This window comes from Lytechinus pictus, chromosome 17 (genome assembly GCF_037042905.1).
Source record: "Lytechinus pictus isolate F3 Inbred chromosome 17, Lp3.0, whole genome shotgun sequence".
NCBI lineage: Eukaryota > Metazoa > Echinodermata > Echinoidea > Temnopleuroida > Toxopneustidae > Lytechinus > Lytechinus pictus.
The window spans coordinates 22,486,722-22,497,632 of NC_087261.1; the positions used below are offsets into that span (position 1 = coordinate 22,486,722).

Below are 10,911 nucleotides of genomic sequence, written 5' to 3' on the forward strand. Positions count from 1 at the left end.
GAATTTGTTTAAGCTAGGGCTAGGCGATTGGGCAGGCGCGCGCATCTGCCTCGGCCGATCCTCGCCCATGCGCCCACCACTAACTTAGCACTTAGCAGGCAGGGTAGGACTTCGGACACATCTCACATAAACATCTCCAACTATAGTGAGTACACTAACTACCCCAACATTCACTTCCAATCTAAAAAAAATACAAGGTGAGAGGATGTATTCCCTGTATGGGCAATGCATCCTCTCACCACCCAAATTTTCTGATCAACAACTGTCCTTTTTCCAGCCAAACGTTCTCTGCTCTTTAATTAATGATTAACAAGGGCAGTGAAACCTGATCTTCTCCTCAGCGTCCTAACAAAGCTTCAAACCACTACCCCTCTCTAAAAAACGCCCATTATCAACCACAATACAATCCATGAAATAAGCACAATTTGAACACAAAACAAAACCAAAAATTCTGTGTATCCATTGACATCTTTTATGATTGATAAGATATCCACGCATAAAGGATTTGGACATGTTCAAAACCACCACCCCCACCCCATGTGCGCCACAAATTCTACACCCTACACATACTATAATAGCCCCCTTTCAGCTCACCAAACGCAACATATGTTATTCATATCTGGTTCCAAAATACACTGGATATTAGACAGATACATACAAAGTTTATGTTCTGTAATGTTTAGCCAAATCTTGTACACAGTGGCGTACAGATGGGGGGGGGGGGGCTAGACAGTGGTGCTTGCCCCCAATTTTTTTATGGAGGGAAAAAATAAAACAAAAGGAAAGAGAGAAGGGTCAAATATAATATTTTTCTGAATACTGTGTCATATTTTATGACTATAGCATTTTTCTAATAAAAATGTCGAATTTTTGTTCGTTCGCTTCGCTTCCTCGCACCTTTTTTCTGTCTTTTTGAATAAATTTTGCCCGATACACATTATCTGGTCCCTCCAAATTTTTGGTTCATTACGCCACTGCTTATACAAGTATATATCCCTTGTTAAAATTTTGGTGTTGACGAAAAAAAAAAGCCGAAATGTATAAACACGCAATCATTTTATTTTGATTGGGTAAGGCTATAATTACCAGAACTACCGTGTCATCCTGTCAACACATTTACAGTTCATATCTCTCACATCATAACTGTGTTATTATTTGTATTATCGTTATAATAATTACCATTATTATCATTATTAGATAGTATTAATATTTATATTACGATTATTATTATCTTTATATGTATTATTATCATGATGACTATTGTTATTATTATGGTTCTACTTTCTTTATAATTATTGAACTATCAAGAAGGAGTTCAGTCGTGAGTGAAGACGGTTTTAATAAATGCAAATGGGGGGGGGGGGGGGTAGATGGCTTGTATTTTAAAGGGGTGGGGGCTAGAAATAATTAAAAGTTAGAACAAGATAGTAGTAGCACTCATTCTCAGCCACCCTCCATACATACTATGCTTTTCTCTACCCCTCCCTCTTGCTCTTGAATCCACCACTCTTCAGTCAAATTTTAAAGTTCTCTCTTCTCCATCCCTTTCCCATGAACCATTTTCACAATTGCAATTGATCAAGGTCTATCTACTGTTCAGTATAACACGAATACAGCAGCGCTCGTTGGTATACGAAAACACACGAAAACATGCAACGCAGAGACTAACGTCAGCCTACACAGCCTAGCCTAGGTATACAAATTACAAACACAGAGCTACTAATCACAATTCGTTACCTGATATACCCCCTATATAGCCTTGCATACAGCCTTTAAGTTCAGTTTTTGGATCTCTTGATGATTGAAACATGTATATGTATACTAGCGAAAATAATTTGCTACTACAGAGTTTAGGCAGGTATTTCATCCACTATGAAATTCCCCTTGTAATAGGCTATAGTCTTAGATATAGGTAACACGGGCCTAATTCATTTCCCATAGACTCGTGTGTTACAGTCATAAACAATAAGGAGGAAATTCGAGGGTTGAATGTTTACTACCAGTGGACAGGATGTCTGACATTCCATATCTGATCAGAAAAGGGTACCTCGATCGGCTCATTTTAAAAATAAATCGGCATTTATGAAGACTACACCTGACACGATCAAAATCATCACTTGAGAGAGTAGAATTGCCCTAATTCTTCCGCCAGTAAAAAATAGTTCCAAAATAGTGATATATCTTTCCAATTTGGAAAAAGGAAGTTCAGGGGGGCGTTTCATCAAACAATTAGTCGGTGGTTTTCTCCGACTAAATGTGATTTTCACCGACTAATTTCATTTTCACCGACAATTTTGCCATCACCGACTAAATTCCATTTCATGAAAATTTGTCGGTGATTTTCTCCGACAAATTATTGGAAACCACCGACTAATTTTGTCGGTGGCCTTCACCTACCGACAAAACTTATTTTCACCGACTAATCAGCCTTTTGAGGGCCTTTGCAGCTAAAATCGATCAATTTCAGTTGATTTTGAATGTAACATTTTAATAAATTGCTTATTTTTCATTTCATTGAGAAAATTCAAAGAAAATGTATTTATTTTTAGTCAATGACAAATAAAAAGTAGACATTTCAAGAATAATATTTTCATCTTTAAAACTATATTATATCAATCAATACATAGGAAACATCTTCAAATGTACACATTTTTTCAAACATAATTTTCTTTAACCCAAATAAATCATTGTGCATTTTTTAATCAATAATGTCTGATAATGTCTGAAAAATGCGACCTCATTGACTTTTGTACAAGTTTTTTCAATGTTCATTAGTGTTGTTGGTGTTGCTGCTGCTGTTGTCATCGTGATTGCTGGAATTGCTGTTTGTTTTTGCTGCTCTTGGTGTTGTGGGTGTGGTTGTTGCATCTCCTGGTGCAATTAGTTATTTTTGCTACTGATGTTGCTCAAGGTGGTGCCTGTGTGGTTGCTGTTGTCATCGCTGCTACTGCTGCTGTTTACGAGTGTGGCTGTTGCATCTCCTGAGGCATCTATTGATGTTGTCGCTTGTGTTGTTGCTTGTATGATTGCTTGTTGGAATCCTTGCTGTTTGCTTTGTTTCTACTGTCGTTGTTGCTACTGCTGTTGATGTTTACCACTGTGGTTGTTGCATCTCTTGATGAAGTTATTTATGTTGCGCCCGATGTTCCCTGCATGATTGTTGGAGCTCCTGCTGCTGTTGATGTTGTCGGTGTGGTTGTTGCATCTCTTACTGCAGTTGTAGTTTCAGCTGCTGATGCTGTTGTTGCTCCTGCTGCTGTCCATGTTCATGGAAGTAACTGAAATGGATTTAATTTATAGAGCATGTGATATTTTATTAATAAAGATATCAATTTCCATCATTATTGATATCAGTCATTTATTCTTAATTTAATTATCATTGTTAAAACATTTTTTTATTTCTAATGTTTGAAATAAGAACTTTAAGTTCTAAATGGTTAAAATATTGTCACCAAAGCCTTATTAAACAATGAAAACAAAAAAGTTAATAACAAAGAAATGCATAAGAAAATGATTAAAATTTCCTCTTTTTTTATACACAATTGATTTTAATGACTTGGGTTTTTCTCATTGGTTTACCAAAGAAAGGGAGTCAAAATCCAAAATTATCACATTTGGTCTTTATTTCTTGAGCCAAATGCTGATTTCATGCAAGAGTCATGTTATCATATTAAATTTAAAAAAAAAACAACATCAGGAACAGCAGCATGATTTCTGAAGCGAGTGCACAATCAACAGGCAAGATCCTGAGGCACCCCCCCCCTACCAAGATCATTTGAATTAATGAGGTTTCATGACTGCTTTTGTAGGCATTACATTTATACAGGCCTACAAGAGATATAATTTTGTTTTTTTTTGTTTTTTTTGGGGGGGGTAATCTTCCAGTGTTACTCCCATACAAAGCAGATGGTGATGGGGCGGGGGGGGGGGGTCTAATAGGAATGCAGAACAATGGAACATTCATTTACTACTTTGGCAATAGAAAGCAAGTCACACCATCTAGCATTGATTGATATTGGTTGTTTTACAACTGTCCAATAAATATCACCATTAATCAATTAAGCATCTAAGCACTTATAGATGTCATTGTTTTCAAATATTTGAGTAGAACAAATAAAGAAGAGAGCAGTACCAGTAATTTAATATTTTTTTTAATGTGACTTTACTTTCTTCGCCAAAGTGAGGCAGTCATAATCAAGAGTGTTTTAACTTACAAGTGACATCACATTTCCTGCCTTCTTGTCTGGCTCTCCTAAACCTTCAACCATTTATACTTGTGTAACTTTGTATCTCATGTCTGTCTGAAAAGTTTGGTTGAAGCCTCCACCTGAAGGAAAAATAGTATTGAAATAACTAATTAAAATATTTGCCATAATCTGGTATTTCTTCTCACATGTATATGTACATGTCTAAAAACGGGAAATAAAACATCTTTTGATTACCAGGTTTCATATAGAAGGGGGTAAATAAAGGGTTCAAGTTTTTATTATGTTAATAAAAAATACAAACAATAGTAAAAATGACATATGCTCTGGCTGAGAAACTTAAAAAGTGAAATTATTCCTCACAATGTAGCTTGTATGTACATACACATGAGCAAGTAGTGCTAAATGGATTGAGGGGTGAGAGCAGGAGCTCCGGAAACCGGCGGGGGGGGTGCATGTTAGCTGCAGGGTCAGCGGAACGGTTTTTACAGTGAACGGGCTGACCATGCAAAAAATCGTAACCAGATGGTAATTTCATATTTTTCAGCCCCCGCACTGTTTTCCAAAACCATGTACAAAAATGTAAAATTGACCATCTGCTTATGATTTTTTGCATTGGTCAGCCCCCCCCCCCCACTTTCGGCTCAGCCCCCTCACTTTCAAAACCGTTCTGCTGACCCTGCAGCTAACATGCAAAATATATTGAATCTATTATGTCTTTCATGCTTATATAATGTTTGCATTTCAAACTGACTTTAAATAGAAAATCCGGTCACAGTCCGATTTCATTGTCATTGATGTGGGTTTTTATGATTTTACATTCTGCAACCAAAACAATATCCTTCATTATTTTTTAATCATTATCGCATTTTACTAGTCTACATGTTACCTGTGGTTGCATTTCAATCTCAGTATTTCTTCACCCATTGCCAAATCTTCTGTCACATGTTCATCAAATTGGCCGCTGGCACATTCCTTGCTGTAGTAGACCAGTCAGAGCCTTGCTTTCTAGTTCCAGATCCGTCTTCTTCTGCATACTGTTCAAATGTCCATAGTCTGAAATTAAAATATTAATAATATCACATTGTTATACATGTAGCAAAGAAAATATGTAGATTTACAGTGATCATTGAAAAATACTGCACTTTCAATGAATATTGTTGACATTTCATAAAGGGGAATGATCGAATATACCAATCATTTTTCTTCTTTTATTATCCTGAAATTTATAGAATTTACCAACAATCGGTCAACAATTTATCCTTGTTAATTCATATAATTTTCACTTGATTATAAACAAGACGGTAATTAACACATTAACCATACAAAATAGTAAAACAGCTTTTTCAATAATTTTTTTTTTAATTAAAAAATAAAAATAAAAGTTTTTTTCTAACTCAATAGCGCTTGGATACCTTGCCGGTTAAAAGCCACAATCAAATTAATAAAAAATATGAATAGGCTCCTAATTCATAACTGCAGCAAATTGCATCCCCATCAAACCATCAAACTGTCAACTATTTCTGGACTGTGACCTTTGTTCAATGGAACTTTAATATGAGATTCAAGGCAGAAAAATACTTGGGATTGATGAGATCCATTCCATATTCTCCTATATTTTTTTCTATTGAAGAGACCTTTAACCTTTACATGCTATTTAAGGTTAGGTATGACTAGACTCTAACTTTATGTGGTACGACAGTATTTTTCAAAAAAAAGATTAAGAGACATTATCAACAATAATTTAATTTATTTACCCCAATAACACCGATGCTATTGCAGATTCATGCTAAATAGTAATTTGTCTAAAAAATTGAGTTAGAAAAATAAAAGCCAAACAAACTTCATAATCGCACACAAATGAAGAGCATTATTTCGTCTCCCCCAAATTGGACGATCAATATTTTTTTTTAAAGGGAGCTATGAAATGGCTCATTTCACTTGAGTGCGCAAAGTCAAAGATAATTTAAGATAGATCTAGGCCTATAAGCTATACCAGTACGGCCACGGGCCGGTTGCACTATTTAAAACTTAGATCTAATAATTTTTTTATATCTAGATTTTAATTTTTATTGGGTGTGAACGCACCTCTGCCACAATCGCATCACCCCCCCCCCCCCCGCCCGAATCCTCGACAGCTGTCGAGAGCCTTCACTTCATTCGACTTGTGACTTGCTAAGGCTAAGCCTACATTAATAGTTGAGAACATCCACTTTACAAATTTACCACTCACACTATTACCATGTGATTTAGCTCCTGTTCAATTCCAATTTCTGTAACACAGAATTAGGATGGCCCCATTGGATATGTGTACATTTACAATTGCACACGCTGGTTTGCCTGGTGATCAAGCCAATCTCCGACTACACCGAGCAACAAAATTATTACAAAACCAAAGGAAATGAAAAAATATGATTTGCAACATAGAATGACATAAAGGTAGAACAATATAAAGAATTCTCTTTGCAAAATTTATAACATTGCAGCCATGTGCGGATCATAAAAACGTGACAGCCGTGAGCCGTGTCGTTAGTTTGGACCTGAGATAGTTCTACAGACACAGAAACACGGGTATGGGACTAGACTGGATTTTGTACTGTCAAGTTCACCGATCGTATCGACAGGGGTCCTGCCAGAAGATCCTCTTTTCTTGTAATTCATTTGATAATCACGCACAACGAATAATTCAATCACCTTACATACAATATGAACGACATTTTGAAGGGTTTTACTTACGGTAAAATCCTCATTCACCTCTACGAGGACCTTCGCTTCTTCTCATTTCTTCGTTTCATTTCGAATCGTCGTGGCGAAAACATCAATCAATTTTACATCTTTTTCACGACTTTGGGAGTGGGCGTGGCCTAATTAGTCAGCGAACCTCGTTCAAGACGATTTGTAAAATAAAAATTCTCTGACAATAGTCAGAGGAGCTCCGAGAGTTTGATGAAACGAATTTTTGTCAGCGCTGACTAAATTGTCAGCGCTGACAATTTTAGTCAGCGCTGACAGTTGTCGGACGAAAATATTGATGAAACACCCCCCAGTAGGTACACTCCCTAGAATCAGTGTTAGAGTGTCAATCATATTCATTCATTTTTGTCAATCAGCAATATCAAATTAAAAAATTGAGAATGGGTTGGCTCGAATGAATATCTTTTGCCTGCCGGTTGTAATCAGGCCCGTGTAACCTTGGAAAAGGGTGTCCAGTCCTGACAAGGAGGTTGTGTAGAGTGTGCCCTCTGCGGAATGAAGTATTTGTATGGTTCGGGGAAAATGCCGACTTTTGATTGCTGTTGGATGGGAAAATCTTATTCATTGGTATGATAAGTAAGTAAAGTCGATTTGACATTTACTGAACATAGAAATATTATTTCCGCCAATTTTTTTTTCTTGATACATGTTCATATGGGGTCATATAACAAATTAAGCATGGTTGCCCAAACGGCAATTTTGGGCAGTTTTGCTAATTTGCATAAATCCAAAATGGCCGTGAGATGCCATCTTGAAAACTTAATATTTGAACCCCTTGCCTCATAATGATGAGGAATAACTCTTTTTAGGGGTTTAGGGGTGTGTAGAATCCATTAAAAGGAAATAATTTTTAGTGTGTAAGGTCATCTTTTGATCAAATCCAAGATGGCCGCAAAATGACGCCATCTTGAAAAATTAAGTTTTGAACCCTTTGCCCCCAATTCATGAAAAACACCTCTTTTCGTCAAACGTCAAACTGCCAAACGTCATCTTGAAAAACAATATTTTACGAGGCTTATGTGTATGAGATAATGTTAGTGGATTTTACTAAAAATAATAATTTCTATTACTATTCTCAATTTCTAGTTGAAGTAAAGTCATATCTGAGATGGTCAGAAGGTTGCCCGATTTCGTCATTATAACCGCTTATCTTAGAATGAAACCTCGTAAGGTTCGGGTTATGATCCATTTCGCCTGTTCTTATCAATTTCTTTATGTCCATCCATACTTTTGTACTAAAGATGTATTATGATAGTATTATTTGAATTAAAAAATAGTTTTTCCATATTTTTCCTGAATTAAAGCATGATATGATGGGGAGGCATCCGTTCGTTTCGAAAGACGATGGCGTAGCGCTAGGTCTTACATTTTTCAAGAGTGGCTGTAGGGCTCCACTCTAGAGCTGGTGTGGCACGTGGCACGTGCCCCCTTTCCCTCAATTGGCTGGCAAAAAAAAAGAAAATGGGGGGGGGGAAGAAAGAGAAACGTAGTCATGGTAGTGGGGGAAAATAATTTATTGTATATTATATCATATTGTTATATTATACATTATATTTTTTCTCATAACATAATAAAACGTAATTTCCGCAGGGCAAATGTGTTCATCGTGCCCGGTGCTCGCATTGTCCAGTTATCTGATGAATGAGATATATAATAATGTTATACTAAAACAACCTGTTTTCAAGTCAATATACACCAAATATAATTTTCCTCACACTTTGGGTTATCATTATTTTATGTAGTGATATATGCTTTTTCATGACTATATACTTAAAGTGATTGCCCCTTTTTAAGGTCTGAATATTAAACATTTCCAGTCCGTGGTTACGTTCCCAATAGTGGACTGTGACATACATGTATGTCTGCTCTTCACGAATTCCTAAAAACAGTCCTTTTAATAGGCCTATCCCCTTTCCTGATCTGAATATCAAAACAATATTTTTTTGCTCGTGCATCGCGCTCGCATCATTTGGTTAATAAAATACGTATGGTCTTAAATTCTTACAAACAAGCCTAAGAATGCTCCTCTTCTGGTCTGAATTCAAAAATGTTCAGCTCGCGCTTCGCGCTCGAAATATTTGATTTGTAAGCTACGTATCATATTCATGATTACAATGACTAAAAAAAGTGCGTTAGTGGTAATACTGGTGTAATTCTAACAAAATCAGCAAGCGCTTGGCGCTCGCATAAGATGACTATGGTAAGATATGTATGCTTTTCATGAATTCTTTTGTTTTTAAGTCCTTAAAATGTCCCTGTTTGTGGTTAATATATATACACAAAAATCAGACGGCGCTTCGCGCTCACATTGTTTGTTTTATGGGACAGGTACGTCATGATTACACAAATTTGCTTATAATGCCCTTTTTTAGGTCTGAATATAAACAATTTTCAGCTCACGCTTGCTTTATTTGATCAGTGAGATACATAGCCGTTTAATGACAAAGTCCCTAAAATGTCTCTATTAGGTCAGTATAGACCAACCTGGCAATTGGGCGCGCTTCGCACGCCCACTATATAAGTGACTCAACATTTTTGCTGGTCACCCCCTCCTCCCCCATGCCGTGCCCCACGGTACGCCACTGGCTTGTTACCACTCAAATGACACTGAACGTTATTATTAATTGACAATAGCGTATTGTGACCCGTCATATTCATCAACATTGTTGCAAATGGTAAAATAATCAGAGTTTTCGAGACTGGCTTCAATTCCGAACCCCACGCTTGTCCCTTTCCCGATCTGATCTTTCGTTAGCTCGAGTGTAAAGTAACCGCCAGACGCCATCTCGTCTTGAGGGTCTTCATTGGGGCGGGTACCACAGTGCGCAGTTCCCATCTGACCTTCTGGCCTAGAAATGCCACTGCGGTTCCCTCCACCGTCCTTGAAACAATGTCCACATCCCTGTTGCTCCCTGTGCTTCTGCGAAAGCGCGGTTGCTGCGGCCCCCTGCCCGCCATTTCCTGCAATGGCAGGGGCACGGCTTTCGCAGGCCATGCGATCGTAATGGTTTTCGGATGACAACTGGGCTGTAGCGACACGTATTGCAGGGCGAGATTCCATGGCATTGATTTGATTCAGTCGACCATAGTCATTATTGTCACACATACTGTATGAATTTTGCCTTATTCTTGGCTGATGTGTCACGTTGGACGCCGCTAAGTTCATATCGTCCAGTTGTACCGAGTTATTTCTTCGCCTCCTTTGCTGCCTCCTGCAGCTACAACGAAATATGTTGAAAATTACGTAATTTCAGATTATATGCTATTTTTAGTATTAAGAAGAGAAGAAAAGAATAAAACGTTGCCACAAAGCGAAATGTTATCTTCATTGGTGGATTATTTGCAATCGTAAGTCAATGATATTTTAGTTACGGAACTTTGATCAAAATAAAAATTGCTAAGCCCCCCGGGGTTCCAAATTATTTTTTCCCATCGCAGTTCCGGACCCCAATATTAATATTCATGACTTGCGTTTTCGGAATAAGAGTACGCATGCGCCGGCGTGGACTTAATTGTGGTCGACTGGTCGTTGGCTTTCACGTTGCCAAGGATGAATCGGCACCCTCAAATTACCGGTAGGCCTATCCTTACTGAGGCCTTAGGCTTAGATCTATATCTAGATCGAATTCTTAAACACTTATCAAATTGCCATTAATGGCAAGAAAAAATGCTAGGCTAGGCCAGGGCATTCACTTTATCTCAAATCTGGACCGGTCTGGACCTGTCTAATGCCGACTAAGCTTGGTTAACTTGGAACTGGTTGATTCCGAACTTTACTTACGTTAGACCAATGAGCTTGTGGTATCCTTGGTTTAATAGGTCTAGTTCGTAAATTGAACTCGTAAAAAATTGCCGATTTCGAGCACGGGAAAAAAAAAATCAACGTTAATGAAAATGCAGATAGATCTTAACCATTTTAAGAGGCTACCCTGCGATTGCAATATAAAGCAGA

General features: G+C 37.5%; 1 long non-coding RNA gene across 1 annotated transcript; it reads right to left on the bottom strand.

Moving 5' to 3' along the window:
* Nucleotides 1-4,216: 4,216 nt before the first annotated feature.
* LOC135157230 (uncharacterized) lies at nt 4,217-7,190 on the bottom strand. The gene is made up of 3 exons (XR_010296259.1): nt 6,942-7,190; nt 5,095-5,261; nt 4,217-4,327 (listed from the first exon to the last, which is right to left on the bottom strand). It is a non-coding gene; the product is annotated as an uncharacterized LOC135157230 (long non-coding RNA).
* Nucleotides 7,191-10,911: the final 3,721 nt, after the last annotated feature.